This window comes from Pezoporus occidentalis, unplaced genomic scaffold (assembly GCF_034315485.1).
Source record: "Pezoporus occidentalis ecotype Australia unplaced genomic scaffold, CSIRO_AGI_Poc_V1 ctg209, whole genome shotgun sequence".
NCBI classification, from domain to species: Eukaryota; Metazoa; Chordata; class Aves; order Psittaciformes; family Psittacidae; genus Pezoporus; species Pezoporus occidentalis.
This window is the reverse complement of record NW_026913953.1, coordinates 291,856-308,599: the sequence shown is the minus strand read 5'-3', so window position 1 is coordinate 308,599 and position 16,744 is coordinate 291,856. Positions and strand designations below refer to the sequence as shown.

The window sequence follows — 16,744 nt, the reverse complement described above, 5'->3', positions numbered from 1 at the left end:
ACTTAAACCCTGGCACTCTATTTCCACTATGAAGCACCAGAAATCTACTTGAGATGAACATACAGATTTTTATGCAGCCCATGACATCATTAGGTGGCAGAGTGTTATTTATACCAATGGCTGGGCAACATTTTTGAAAGAAAGATGAGTTCACAAGTGTAGCATCAGGGTCACTGAGGGAAAAAAAAAAAAAAATTTCATTGCCTTAATTACGTGATTTCTGTCCATGGTAAGCAAATGCTATACCATGTTTCCTCTCAGAGAGCGGAGATAAGCTGAAAACAGAAAGCAATTCTGGGTGTGGGGGGGTCTCTGTGTATCGGGGGGAGCAACAACAGGGTGCTGTTTGGTTTTGTTTTAATGTCTTCAGGATTTTGACCCTCAAATAAAACCTCAGAGAAAACTGCAAGGCAACTTGATGATAATGGCAAACCCTTTCCCTTCCTCCAGGAGGCACAGAGAAGGAAGGAAAAAAAAAAAAAGAAAATAATAAAGCCAAACAAAAAAATGAGGCCCTAATATAAAAAGCCGCATAGGTATAAAAAACCTGGAAACAATAACCCATCTGTATAAGGGAAAACATTAGCTGAAGGAATTTATTAAAGCAAAGCCTTCTTTTAGCTCCTTGAATAGTGTAAATATCACATTAAAAAACAGGCGTCAGCTTGTGGACTTTATAAGCGGCCATATCATTCTTCACTGGAGTAACAGCTATGTAACTGCTGTGAAAACAGGGTCTTGATACTATATGAGCCTGCAATATAGCCAAGGTATTATATAGGCTTTGACACTAATTTGGACAGGCTCCATGCCTTGGTGGAAAGTGGAACTTCTGACTTCATACTAGATAGGACCTAATGGAGTTCTACAAATATCTGGACCATCTGAACCAATCAAAATGGAACAAAATAAACCAAAGTACTGTGCATACAGCTCAGCTGATCCTAAAAGCCTTTTTGCAAATCCTGGGAGACCTGATCCATTGAGCAAGATGTTCTCTAGTGAGCAGAGACCTTTAATAGATGCCATGTTAGTAGGGCAAGCATTTGCAATACACAGACTGCGATAACAGACATAGTCAGGAATTATAGACCACTGCCTTGGTTGTGAAACTTTCTACAAAGAAGTACTGAACACTAGTGTTACAGAAATCATGAGGAAATGCCAGACAATCATGGCTGAGTGGATCATGAAAATGAAAGACACTGATTATATGGTGGGTGCTTCTTTCAAGATGGTTTCAGCCTTGAAAGAAACAGCACAGGGAAAGCCTGAACAGTTACTGCCTGCATTGAAGCTCTTTGGTGGTGAGCATTGGCTTTCAGTTTCCAGTGATGGTACATTGGTATTTTACTGCAGCAACAGACCCCAAACAATGTTAAGCATTTCTCTAGAGCATGTCCTGGAAACCTGAGCATGTCAAAACAACAAATGCATCCACAAAATCAGCAACTTTACAAGGCTCCTTTCCTGCAGATGGAGACAGGGAGACATATATGGTGACATGACAATTAAAACTTATCCAGGAAATCCCTGGCAGAGTTAGGAACAGACACCAATTTGACACTGAATTTAACAGACTCTTATTTCCACCATCATTTATATCACGTTAGTTTTGTGCCGTATAGACAAATCCTAACTCCCTGGGAACAGCATGTGCCTGGCATCCCTGCACGACCAAACATTATACGGACTTTTGACACTACCTGCACACACCCCCCTGTGATAACTTGCCAGGGCTAATGACTCATGAAACCTTTTAATAAGCAAACTGAAATAACACTTCCTCCTTGAACAGATGCACCAAGAAACACACCATATTTTATGGATGTCACACAACAAGCATGAATGCTACTGTGACAACATCTACTCATTGGCATCATGACTTCCTTCTCAAACCAATCTCTTCAGAGCTGCAGACAGTTGACCTTACTGCCTTGCACTGTTTAGAACAGAATGGGAACAAGCCACATACCTGGTGCCGCAAAATGAGGGTTTAAAAACCTTTCTTGGGTAAGGAACCATGATACCATTAATTGAACTCCTCCCTTATATCAATAAAACCAGTGCGTAAACACAGATGAAAAATGTGAAATGAGGCTACTGCAATGTAAATTCCTGTTCCAGTCTGTTCGCTGTATCATGTCACTGCATGCTCAAGTTTATACTTGGGTCACAAAGAATTGCATTTTTTTTGCAAAAAACATGTGAAAGTTAGTGTGGTTTCTCCTCTCAACAGGCTGCACACATCATTCTGGTACCTCACAGCGCTGAAAGAGGCTATTTCACCTGGTGTGAAGGGTCAGCATTATCACATACAGTTCAGAAAATATAAACATGGAGTTCAAGTAATTTCAAGAAACTAATACCTTCAAATTCTTCAGAATGACAACTTAGCTGGTGAAAAATTCATCCGAGATGTGAAGGATTGTGTCCCTGTTCTGTTTCAAAGTGAGGCGCATGACCCTTGCTCTCCACATGAATATTCTGGCCACTATAAACTGTGTGTTTTTTGTTTGCTTGGAAGGTGGAAGATGGTTATCACTTGTGCTTCATTTCCCACAAATGCTACTTTTCTCCCTTCAGATACTTTTAAAAAAGAATCCGCTTATTGCAACATCTGTTATTAATGATGAATACAATACAGTCTTGTAACACCTTGCATTCTACACTGCCAAAGGTCCTTAACAAAATTCACATATCAGGTTTTTCAGTCTCCTTTTCAGTGAGATCAGCAGAAACAGGGAAAATGGGATGCAGACAATTACACAGCTCCCAGTTACACAGGAAATCTGTAGCACAGGCAAGAAGCAATTCACACTGAAGTTGTATTGCACTCTCATCTAAATCACTTCTCCCTTTTTTTCCATGACTGACTTACCAACTTTTCATCATTTTATGGAATCAACTTTTCATCATTTTATGGATAAGTTCAGCCTTCAAAGAAACATTTGCCTGTTCATTAACACACTGTCCATCCTATTGGCTATGTCTGAGTTCAGAGCAGCCAAAGTTGCATAAATAAAAAGCATTTTCATTAAAAGACACAAAAGTGTTTGACCTGTTGTGAGATGAATACTAATTCAGAAGTGGAGCTAAGATACATCTAAGCTTTTCAGACAGTTTATGCCTCCAAAAAAAACAACCATGTCCCAAGAGATGCTAATTTTGAAACAGGAGACACCACAGGACTGAGCCATTCACTAAACAGACATGGTCACTGCTCCATTTCTCAGACTCCATGACTAGTATTTACACAAATTTTCTCAGGGTTTGGAGGAGAGAGCTATATCCAAGCCTTTTAAGCACAATTTATCCAGAGTGAGAAAAACAAACATTACTTTTCTCCCTGGAATTAATCTATTGGTGTGCAGATAATAACCATTCTGCCACAAAAGCAGTCTACTGTGTAACTTATTAAAAGGGAATATTCAGTAATTACCAGCTGCAGCATGCAACTACAAAGTTCTAATTGCCTGTCATAACGGTCAGGTATAACCATATATGATTCCAGTTCACTGCATTATGACACAGGAATAATTTACCTAACAGACCACAGGGTTTTTTTCTGATTTTTTTTTTTTTTCTTCATTTAGCCTGATCTTTGTCCTGCTGCCAGTAACATGATGGATCTAATAATAACCTCTGATGCCGGTTATGAACCAGCCTGTCAAAGGAAGAATTAAAGGCTTCATATTATTATTTATATCACAAAATGCTTTATACTGACAAACTGTGGAACTCACTGCCACAGAATAAAGTCTAAAATAAGAAAAGTGAAAAAGGAATAAAATTATGAAGGATGAGGATTTTTTTCTTAGCAATCTTTTTGTAATACCAAGAGACGTTTCAATGCTGCTGAAATTCACCAGCCTTTAGAGGTTAAAAGAGACTATCAGTTGTTTCTGAAAGATGGTTTGCACTACACCACAAGCTGAAAAGCTTTCCAATAAAGTTTAATATATGCTTTGTTTTGAACTGCGTATTCCTTCCATGACTTTGTTTTGCTTTCCAAGCACTCATAGATACAGCAACTCTAAAAGACGCATATTGTATACACACAATGTGCTGTTTCCAACCTCACCTACCACTCAAACCCACTTCAGATTAATTAATTCTAATTGGTGTGAGTCTAATGGAGATGAAACCCACACTTCTATTTCTATCTTACACAAAACATGCCAGATCCACTGCATACATGCTGAGAGATCCACAGTTTCTCACTGCAAATAGAGTGGAATGCCGTAACTGGTAGGTGGAAACGTTGCGGGTACCATGTTATGAGCTGAAGGTAAGAATTACACTTTTTTCTGAAACCTCAGAAGTTTCAACCACTGATTTTAATGACCTGCATAATTTTATTTTTTAAACCAAGATTAAGTTCTACAATAAACATGTCTGGCACAAGACTTGCTACAGATTACTGATGGAGGGAATCCCAGTTTAAGGAACTTTGAATTATAGCAGGGTTGCATAGTACACTTTTAGTTTTAACAACCTTCCTTCTCTTCTCTTTCCCCTTCTATTAGCTTTCTATTCTTCTCCTCAATACAGATAGTTTTAAACTTGCTGCCAGAACTGACTGCATCAGCCTCCTCTTACCATTTAAGGTCATGCAAGTGTGCTTGTCCCTCTTCAAATATATTTAGCCCTGCTGTAGTCTGGGGATCCTGCCATCACCAGGCATTAATTTATGCATATAGCACAGTAACCAAGAGGAAAACCTGTCCCTACATTTACAGGACAACTTATATGTACAGCTGAGGCTACACTGAAATACGCAGTGCCTTCAACCCTCAGGACAAAGCTTACTCACCAAATTTAAGTCTACTGGTATTATACGTTGTTCCTCCCAGTGAATGTTTTACCTTTGTCATGGAAGTCTGTCTCTTGTTGGATATGATTTTGGATATGCTTCCCTGACTTTTGTTGCTGTAGGAACCTTCCGTCCTATTAACTGAACTCCATACTCATGTTTAAAATCTCTTCCACACTACTTTTCACAAGCCCCAAATCAATCAACTGATATTTCAAAGCTGATAACTGTATAACCTAAATAATAAGCTGACAGATAAGGCTATTCATGCCTTCCCTGCACTTCCAATGAGGAAGTTCTCAGGAGCCTACCTTCCCTCAGCCCATTCTGCATAATTCTTTTGGAGGTGAAGGGAGAGGTCCACTGTGGAGGATACTACAAGTCAGGAGGTTACTTTATGATCATCCTACTCAGGGGGGCTTCAGGAGAAGACAAAAAGTTTCTCATGGACACAGCCAGCTCTCCAGGTACTTGACTGTGGACTTAGACTGCACTTCTGAAACCACAGCTCTGTCCCCACAATCTTCCGGCAAGGTTGAGGTCAAGGTTCTGCTGTAATTCTAGTGGCATGTAGAGCCACTATCACTATCCCAACAAATCACAGAATCACGGAATAGGTAGGGTTGGAAAGGACCTTAAGATCATCTAGGTCCAAACCCCCTGCCATGGGCAGGGACACCTCACACTAAACCATGTCACCCAAGGATCTGTCCAACCTGGACCTGAACACCGCCAGGGATGGAGCATTCACAACCTCCCTGGGCAACCTATTCCAGTGCCTCACTGCCCTCACAGTAAAGAATTTCTTCCTTATATCCAATCTAAACTTCCCCTGTTTAAGTTTTAACCCATTATCCCTTGTCCTGTCACTACAGTCCCTAATGAAGTGTCCATCCCCAGCATCCCTATAGGCCCCCTTCAGATACTGGAAGGCTGCTATGAGGTCTCCACACAGCCTTCTCTTCTCCAGGCTGAACAGTCCCAACTTTCTCAGCCTGTCCTCATACAGGACGTGCTCCAGCCCCCTGATCATCCTCGTGGCCCTCCTCTGCACTTGTTCCAACAGTTCCATGTCCTTTTTATGTTGAGGACACCAGAACTGCACGCAATACTCCAGGTGAGGTCTCACGAGAGCAGAGTAGAGGGGCAGAATCACCTCCTTCGACCTGCTGGTCATGCTCCTTTTTGATGCAGCCCAGGACACGGTTGGCTTTCTGGGCTGCGAGCGCACACTGAAGCCGGCTCATGTTCATTTTCTCATCGACCAGCACCCCCAAGTCCTTCTCTGCAGGGCTGCTCTGAATCTCTTCTCTGCCCAACCTGTAGCTGTGCCTGGGATTGCTCCGACCCAGCTGTAGGACCTTGCACTTGTCATGGTTAAACTTCATGAGGTTGGCATCAGCCCACCTCACAAGCGTGTCAAGGTCCCTCTGGATGGCATTCCTTCCCTCCAGGGCATCAACCGAACCACACAGCTTGGTGCCATCGGCAAACTTGCTGAGGGCGCACTCAATCCCACTGTCCATGTCAGCGATGAAGATGTTAAACAACACTGGTCCCAACACCGAACCCAGAGGGACACCACTCATTACTGGTCTCCAGCTGCACATTGAGCCATTGACCACAACTCTTTGTGTGCAGCCATCCAGCCAGTTCTTTATCCACTGAGTGGTCCATCCATCAAATTGATGTCTCTCCCATTTAGAGACAAGGATGTCGTGTGGGACAGTGTTGAACGCTTTGCACAAGTCCAGGGAGATGACATCAACTGCTCTACCCCTGTCCATCAGTTCTGTAGCCCTATCATAGAAGGCCACCAAATTGGTCAGGCAGGATTTCCCCTTAGTGAAGCCATGCTGGCTGTCACCAAGCACCTTGTTGTTTTTCATGTGCCTTAATATGCCTTCCAGGAGAATCTGCTCCAAGATTTTGCCAGGCACAGAGGTCAGACTGACTGGTCTGTAATTCCCTGGGTAAATCCTAAACAGCCAGAGCAGTAGTACATTGTTTCATTAGCACCCAAGCTCTGCATTGTCCCTACTACTTTTTATTCTGTGTTATGTAAAGGTATTGTGTGTACCTTTCCATTCTAGCATTAACCTTCAGTTTACAGTCAATATCCTGTGGATACAGAAAGGGACCTTTTCCTCACCCATCCAGCTTGTTACCTTTCCAACATCACTGTTTTCAACTGTATCACTTCCCCACTACTATTTATGTCATTTAGGCTGTCTGCTTCCTCATTTCCCCCCCCCCCCCCCTTCTCCTGGCATTCTTTAGGCAATGTGAAAAGCCACAGAAGAGCCCAGCCTGCATAACAGCCTCCTGTCTGCCAAGATAAACTTGCCTGCACTGCAAGTTTATCTTTTTCTCATACTGTTTATCTGCAGCAAGTAACCACTTACAATCTTTTGCAAATAAAATGAAGTCACCTACTATTCATGAAAATCACCTTGCATGTTGCTTGATGATGGGAATGAAATGTCACTAATTGTTCTCCCAGACGCATGGTGCTACCTAGGACACATGCATGGGACTACCTAGGGCCAGCACAGTTATCCAGGACAAGTCCAGGGAGCACACACAGTATTCCTTAATGTCACACTAAAAGATTTCATTGTCCAAAACATGTCTATTATCTGTTTTTCCAGTAATACTGATGCTTGTTACGGGTCATTTCTGCTCCGAGCCCTTTACTAAGAGTGATAACAGTTTGCATGGTTAGAGCTCCGAGCCCTTTACTAAGAGTGATAACAGTTTGCATGGTTAGAGCAGCTGTGTATTTTCTATCTGTCTCCATTATTTAACTCCAGCCACTACTGGAAAAATGCTAAAGTTAGGACCTGTTGGACAGTTGAATAAAGGGAATAAATACAGCCTGAGAGGCCCATGGCTTTTAAGTTGCTAACCAAATATTTGAGTGTATTTTTCAGTTGCTCTCTCTCTCCCTTTACCATAAACACAGGTCAAACTGTTTCTTTTCTCCCAGTCTTCATTTGTGTTGCCTATTACATTTGCAAAATATTTGGGATGCCAGATGCCTTTCAACAGGTGACTGAATAGCAATGGAAGACAATGTGATTTTCACCTTGATACAAGTGTGTAGCTAAAACTGTCACATCTGACAGTAATTAAAACTAAACAATACCACAGTACAGTAGAAGGAAATTTCTGTCTTCTTCTTCATCGCTACTACTAAATCCTGACAACATTTCCCTACTGTGCCTGTTTCTAATCTTTTCACTGAAATGATAGGGAATTCAACAACTCTTCTTGCTCAATATTCACTTGCTTTTGAAAGGCTGGTGAGCATCCAGTGAAATTCAGGATACAAAAAAGAGTGAGCCCTGGTCTGTACCAGATCTGCTTCTCATGTGCCAGAGAAATATGCCAGTTATTTTACATATTCTTTGCTTGCTTATCCACCTAAGACTAATCTGAATGGTGAGAATTGCATTGTATGCAAGTATATATTACTATTGCATGCCATCAGCAAGTCTGACTCATATTTGGATTGTGGAGACACAGAACTTTTGCAAGACAACAGATAAAGACAGAACATAATCCAGTGGCAGCAACTAAATCACACAATCGGCATTTACAGGTACTTTCTATGCAGGAGAATTGGATTTCTCACCATTATGTTTGTTCTTAAGTACAGCAAATTACACCATTTTAGGAAGATGACAGCTGGATAATTTTTTTTGTTGTTTTGGGTATTTTTTATTTTTATTTTTATTTTTTCCCCTCTCTCCTTTTTTCTTTCTTCCTCCTTTTTTTTTTTTTCCCATGGTAGGGTCAAATCTGCTCCCACTGAGCTCTCCCATTCTCCCACAGAATGCAAGCCAAATGTGAAACACAGCATTAGGCATGATGATGACAATTTTCCAACTATCGCTGCATAAACTCAGGATTATTTTGGGCCTGATTTTTAAGAAGTGTTGAGTGCTAACTTCAACTGGAGCACTACTAACACACCTGAAAAATGCTGAACTGCAAGACGGACACCCAGATTCTACATGCTCAGAATATCTATAGCAAATACCATGGCAAGTTTATGCATTTGTATCTTCAATAGTCTTAACAAAAGAGCTGGGAAAGCATTTTGTAAGCAACAGCTAACCTTTCTTGTTGGAGAGAGAGAGGGAGGGAGAAACTAAAAATATTTCATACTGTTCCCATGGGTGCCAGGGAAGAGAAGACTTTTTAATTATACAAAAATAAATATATAATTTCAAGACCCTGGCCCAAAATAACCTCTTATACCAGTATAAATAAATGCATCTGTTAGCTTGAAGCGTGGAATGAAGTAAAATGAGCGATTAAGAAAACTCCTTAACTCCTCTATCTGCTACAACGTGGCCTTTTAGGTAGCACAATGCCAAGCTGTAATAATAGTATATCAGCTGAATTGTGCAAGCATTTTTAACTCTTTGACAGCAAATTAACCCTTTAAAATCACTATGAAAGTGACTCCAAGAGGGAATATATATATATATATATATATACACACTATATATATATTTATATTTTTTTAAAAAGTCTTACATCATTAAGCCTACTATATTGTTTCCCAAGTAACCCCTTCAGGGTACTTGCTATAGAAGGGAAAACATCAAGGAGAAAAACCATGAAGATGCAGTTACGGAACTTAATGATAAAACATACAAAACGGCCAATATTTCTTCTCAGGTATGCTGACCTACACAAGGAATAATGGGGTCAATGTCAACAAATTTATACTTATGTGAGATGGGAAAAAAGAGAATGCTCATTTTATGGAAGTATAACAGAATGACAGGTATGAATCTTAAGTCTTACTCTTCTAGTGAGAACACATTCTCTGCATTAAATGACGTAGAAGGAAATGTATGTAATTTAGACTTTATTGTACACTGTATTAACTGTGTTGCCCAAATTTGGGAACTAATTCTTCAGCCTACAATACACATTAACAGGTGCCATTAATCAAAGAGCTCTTTCACACTGGAAAGACCAAGTACGTCATTAATGAGGAGATGTGTGCATTTGCTGCATTAGTGGCACTCTTGTTGCATTTTGTTGTTTCTAATTATGTCCTTGCTTGTCACAGGCCAAAGGTTCCAAATACACTGCTCCAAAGCCAGCACTCATTTATAACAGAGTAAGTTTTAAAGCCATATGCCTTGCATACCTAGCCTAGATATACTGGAATGACTCAATGTCAGCATCAAGCTAACAAATTATCCAAAACATCTGAGCATGAAGTCATTCTGTTAACAGAAAAAGGAACAGAAGCTGGTGGGGAAAAAGCAAGTTAACTCCACAACTGCTGGCATCTTCCAAACAACCATCTACAGGAATGTTGTAGCTTGCAAAGGGCAACATCCTCCCACTGTGACTTAGCAGTGTTACGAGATTTCCACTGAGCCATAGGCTAAGTGAAAGTAAGTTTATTTTCAGAGAATTCGCTTGAGAAATTCCACATTTCAGACTGTTTCAGCAGCAGCCTCCTGAACTAAGGAAGTCACACAGTCTCTCAGACCAAAAGCAACCATGGATCCCAGGCACTGGGAGAGAACCAAATAACATCTTCTGCTACGGCCTATTTTAAGGAGTTGGTGTCATGGCAACAATACAGGAGATAATAGGTTGCACAGAGCCTTATTGTTGCAGCCTTCTTTTTTTTAATAGGGCCATGCAGCTGTTTTCCTGGTTTGATTTATGGTCAGCTCAAAGAATCACAAAACAACTTAGGATTGAAGTGACCTCTGGCAGAAGGGACCTGATCAAAGAAAAGCTAATTTCAAAGTTAGCACAGGTTGTTCAGGTCATTCGCAATGTTTCAATAATGAGCTAAACTAAAATGTTGACTAAACTTCCTGCCACAAACTTCTAAAGCATTGCTAGGAAAAGAAACATATTTCTGATGCACCAAAGATAGTCTAATTTCCCAGCTCCAATATCGGTTTGGGTGAGCTTTGCCCTGTGGTCACCAGATAACCTCATCCTTTAGCCAGCAATACAGTTCCACTAAGCACTCTTAAGTCCCTCACAGCTTCTTCAGCCTTATACTGTCAACCTCATACTGCTTTTGCTTTTAGACTATCACACATGCTGTAAGGTTTACTGTGCATTTCTCAGACTTCCCAGGGGAAGAGAGAATAGAAGAACCATACCCCCCCACACACACTTGATGCTGGGAGAAAAACTGTAGTGAAGTCACATCCAAGCCTCATCAAACTGGGACTCCTCACAAATGGCTTCTCTACAGGAAATCACTGTGTTCATGTTTGCTTCTCCCAGACACAGCATGTGGAATAACAACTCTAAATAAGCGAACTTATAAGGGACACATTAAATGCTCCTTATAGCTATAAATACATAACCAAAACAGCTTAATATTCCAGGTCAGTAACAGACTCTAAGTGTATTTCAAAGAGGAAAAAATACTACAAGAACATAGAATGGAAAACAACGCAACTTCAAACCACCCACTTCATTTATTAGGAGACAACCATGTGCTTGGCACTCTTCATACAGAAAGGATGAACCCCAAAGGGGTTTCATAGCTCAGAACAGACAATATAAAACCAAAACCCCACACTCAGACAACACAATGATGTGATCTTCATCTGGTATATTGTATCACTAAATGAGACCAGATGAAGATCCATTTTGTCTCAGGGCATATCTTCCTCTGAATATCTTTATGTATATCTTTTACTTTAAAGTAGGAGGCCAAAGAACACTTTTCCTACAGCAAGAACTTCAGAACTCCTATCTAAATACAACAGACGTAATGCAGGCTCCTGCTCTTAGCTGCTCCACATAAGGCCTTAAATGCAAAGAAAAGACCTCATTGTTTTGGAAGAAAAGCCCTGTCAGTTCACTTTAGCTGAGAAATAACTGCCTCTCCATTGTGACCAAGCTGAAACTACACTTCACAGTGCAAAAACACAAAATAAAGCAACCCAAGAACAAACAGCAGGTTCAGGAACTTCCACCACTCACTTCAGAAAGTTTTCCCCAAAGCTAAGGGGGACTCTGGGTTTTATATTTGCATCCATCTTCAATTTTGCTTAGAGCTCTGCAGGACTCTGAAGGCAGGTGTAGGCATGGGGGTGGAGGACAGAGATATCTTAAATGATATACAGCTGCAGAATATCAAGCTGTACTTTTTATGGTGATATTTTGCTGACAATGCAAATCTCAAGGGCAAAGTTCAAAGAGAAAAAAAAACAAGCCAACAAATAGAAAAACAAAGCCACCCACCCCCCCAAAAAAACAAACAAACAAACAAACAAAAAAAAAACACAACAAAAAAAAAACCCAAACCTGGCATGTAGACATTATCTTCATTAACATGAGACAGTCAGCACAGGACCAAAGTGGGAATTTGTGACATTAAACTGCAAATGGTATAAAAAGACTGCAGTAAAACTACTAAAAGTCTGACTAAAACTAGGATTCCCCACAGCATTCTAAGTCTAATGTAGGTCTGCATGCAGCACTCACATTAGAAAAAAAGAACTGAACACAAGGTGATGTAGCAGTATCTGGTGCTTCTGTGTACAAGAGGTATGAACATTCTCTAGAATGGCATCTGGGGCACTTTGCACCTAGGTTTCAGTTTCATTGATTTCAGCACTGACTCGTGGCCTCAGTCCAAGGGACTTGGACTCCTTTGTGATTATGTAAGGCACAGAAGTGCCTTCCACTTCATCCTTCCTGCTCCTTGCAGTGTGCTCTCCTAAGTCTAGAGACTTCACCACAAAATCCATTCCTACAAGAATACCTTAGAAGGTAGATAGATAGGTGTAGCAAGGAAAAAGAATGAACAGTGCTTAAACTGAAAATTTATTCAGATCTTTATCTAGGAAAAGGAATGCAGTATGCAACCAGATGTGCATACAGTACAGGGAAAAGGTGTAAGAGGATGGTATGGTGAGAACATTGCCACAGTTTCCTAACTTTGTTACTCTTTCTTTCATGTACAGAGAAATGCATTTATATGTAAACATATTAATTAGAAGTTCCTTGAAATCATACACCAATTTAGATCAAAGACTTTTAAGAACTAAGGAGTTTCCTAACTCCTGTTCTCATATTCAGTTCACTAGGGGTATTTTTAAGCGTCAGGTAGATGAAAACTATAAGTAACAGACAATAACAAAAAAAATTGTGGGGGATGTAATCATCAGGAAACTCTCTTTTTCGCATATCTGCTGTTACGCATACGGTTCAGATAAATTTTCCTCAGAAAATTTAAGCCCCTATTTTGTTATTGTAGAGAAGCCTTTCTCTAGACCCATTTTCCATAATAGAAAAAGTATAGTCAATTTAAGGATTATAAGCATGTACTCTTTTTTCAGATACCATAAATGCTTCTTTCCAGAATGTCGCAGTGTGCTAATTATTGCTTCACTGTTTGAGTTTGAATGATCTCACTTGAGTAGGTAAAGCACAATCAACACAAAGCAGCTTTTCCAGGGTTTAACTAAAGTCAGAAGAGTACAAAATAACCCAAAAATATCTCAGACAGCTCAACATATTTATTAGGATTGAGAGTTCTGTTGGGTTTGTTTGTAGAGAAGCTGTACAATACAGTTAGTCCAGTTTGACTGCACTTTGAAAAGAGATTTGTTAACAAATTTTCTCTCAAACACAAAAGTAAAAAAAAAATCCCCTAACTTGTTTAACTCTGCAAACGTGTGTGATTCCTACTAAAATCTTCTCAACTGAAGGCTTACAAATTAGTCTCTGGAGGTGAAAAAGGCCATAAAAAGAAAACAACTTGATTTGCCTTCCAGTAGTAATAAGTCTAAGAGCTTATAAGGCAATAAGCTATTGCCTGCAGAGCGAGTTCTCATTCTTAGAAACACAGGCTGCATCCAAAGCAGTGCAATACCTGCATTTTCAACCCTTTTTGGGATCCTAACATGAGCTCATTTACAGGTGAAATAACTGAACTGACTGGTCAAATATCATTATTTGGCCAGTAATTAATGAGATTATGTACTCGATTCTGGTAAAAAAGTACTGCATAACAGTAGTTTTCTAAACCTTGACATCAGGAATTTATGAATAAATACACCTGAAAGCTTGCTCTGGTGCTTCTTCTAATTCCTGCAAAACATATAACTAGTAGGAAATCTAGAGATAATTTACATGAAGGAATTACAGAAGTGGACTATGTTTTATGTAAGTATACATTTCAACTGATGGCGAGACATGAAGCTTATCCCACACAAAACCAGAATAAAGACCTTGAACTGGGGAAGGATGTCATCATTTTCATTTTGTCTACATATAGCTTTCTTTATTACTCAATATGGTAAAGTTCATACTAGAGAGAAAGAGGCATTATAAAACAGGTAGTATCAGTATTTTGAGTAGAAGTGGCATCACTGGTGATTGATTAATGATTCTTGTGATGCAAATTAACTGCCTCTGTAATGGTCTACCCTGTAGATTAACAACAAGGTAGAGGACAGCTGAAACTGAGAATACATGAACATTTTTCAACAGAGCAGCCTTTACTCCTTGTGAATTGCTCCTCCTCAAATGGAAATTAAGTATTCCCCTATAGCTGCTTTAGATCAAAAAATTGGTGATTTGTTTTTAGTACTAATGACTTCAGCTACAAACTTAGAATGGCCAAAAGTAACAAAAGCAGGCATGGCTGTATAACACTGTGTGAACACTCCTCTGTAGACAATAATGAAATTTCAATGCACAGCTGAACCTCCTTTGAGTTCTGTGGAATGTTGGCTGGCAAGCAGTGCCCTTGGTTTATAACTTTTTATGCACAGACATACATGTCTTCCTCCATTTCTTCAGAAAGGCTTGGTATCATAAGCAGGTGGAATAATTTTTTCAATACAACAGTGACTTTCTGCTACTACATTAGGAATAAGTACCACAGAATCATAGAATCATAGAATAGTTAGGGTTGGAAAGGACCTTAAGATCATCTAGTTACAACCCCCCTGCCATGGGCAGGGACACCTCACACTAAACCATGTCACCCAAGGATCTGTCCAACCTGGACCTGAACACCACCAGGGATGGAGCATTCACAACCTTCCTGGGCAACGCATTCCAGAGCCTCACTGCCCTCACAGTAAAGAATTTCCTCCTTATATCCAGTCTAAACTTCCCCTGTTTAAGTTTTAACCCGTTACTCCTTGTCCTGTCACTACAGTCTCTAATGGAGTCCATCCCCAGCATCCCTATAGGCCCCCTTCAGATACTAGAAGGCTGCTATGAGGTCTCCATGCAGCCTTCTCTTCTCCAGGCTGAACAGCACCAACTTTTTCAGCCTGTCTTCATACGGGCGGTGCTCCAGCCCCCTGATCCTTGTGCCCCTTCTCTGGACTTGTTTCAAGAGTTCCATGTCCTTTTTATGTTGAGGACACCAGAACTGCACACAATACTCCAGGTGAGGTCTCACAAGAGCAGAGTAGTGGGGCAGGATCACCTCCTTCGACCTGCTGGTCACGCTCCTTTTGATGCAGCCCAGGATATGGTTGGCTTTCTGGGCTGCGAGCGCACACTGAAGCCAGCTCATGTTCATTTTTTCATCAACCAACACCCCCAAGTCCTTTTCTGCAGGGCTGCTCTGAATCTCTCTGCCCAACCTGTAGCTGTGCCTGGGATTGCTCCGACCCAGGTGTAGGACCTTGCACTTGTCATGGTTAAACTTCATAAGGTTGGCATCAGCCCACCTCACAAGTGTGTCAGGGTCCCTCTGGATGGCATTCCTTCCCTCCAGCGTATCAACCAAACTTCCAAAGTTTAACTGCCAAGATAAACAGACAGTGTGCCTACAACAATTTTTGCAAGTGATGTTTATTGACTTAAGACAATCCACTAATTTTGCCACCTTTAGAGCAGATCAGGAAGCTCTGACCTGTTACTTTTAGACAAGCAAAGGCATCTAAGAGTAACAATTGCAAACAGTTGCTTCAACCTGCACTCTTCATAGTGATTTTATGTGCCACATTACAAAGCATAGAGCCCTCGCTTCCCAGGAAACTCAAAGACCCCCATATCAGCCAGGCAGAGCTCTCTGGGGCCTGGGTCCTGCATGGCTGCAGTTTTCTGCCAAGTGAGGAATCTGGCCCTTTGTGGATAAAGTTTGATTACAAAACTTTCAGGGAAAAGACAACTTTTCTCTAAAAAGGAAGCCTGCACTAAGCTTCTCTGTCACTGTAAGACAACAATGACAGGTGGATTAGGTAGTAAACTAGAGAAAAAGATATGTCATCACCCATCAGCTGACTGCCTGTGAGTGAAACAGTAAATAATACTGGATAGTTAAGGTTTCAAGTACTTGAAAGTATCAACAATGTAATGAATAGCCATCTGGCAACAATATCCTGTTCCAGTTAGTACATCATTTTGGATAGCTTGAGTTCAGCTAACTGAGGTTGCAGTATACGTGCATTATAAAGATTTTCCAGTATGTAGCTTCTTTAACTCTGAAGGTCCAGAAGTGGAATGTGTGGTTCTCTAAAATGGCTACAAATAGATCCTCTCCCACCAGAGCTGAGAGAGCCAACTGGGCCAGCCAGCAAAAGTGTAAAGCAGACATTGATCACAGCAGCCTGCACCTTCCCTCCACTTCCAAGCGTTCTGTACCGGCAGGAAGAAGAATGGAGAGAGCACAAAGACAACTGAGCTTAGACTGCTCTTACGCACTTCCTGAATTATTGCTAGCTCAGAGGCACTGTAACTAATTTGTAACTATTAACTTGTGTTAATCAACACACATGCAAAGCACCCATCTGATTGGTTTGACTGAGATTTTCTTTAATTACATGGAAAGAAAGCTAATTCCCTCCACCCTCCCGGAGGAAAGAAATGCAGCAAACACAAGCTCAGAAGGACCATCAGCAGGGCTTCAGTATCCCATCTTCAGTACTGAAATCTAAACCTTCTCTT

General features: G+C 40.7%; 1 protein-coding gene across 2 annotated transcripts in view; it reads right to left on the bottom strand.

Moving 5' to 3' along the window:
• DAAM2 (dishevelled associated activator of morphogenesis 2) overlaps window positions 1-16,744 on the bottom strand; it is a 171,597-nt gene that overhangs the window by 79,929 nt on the left and 74,924 nt on the right. The window lies entirely within an intron of this gene.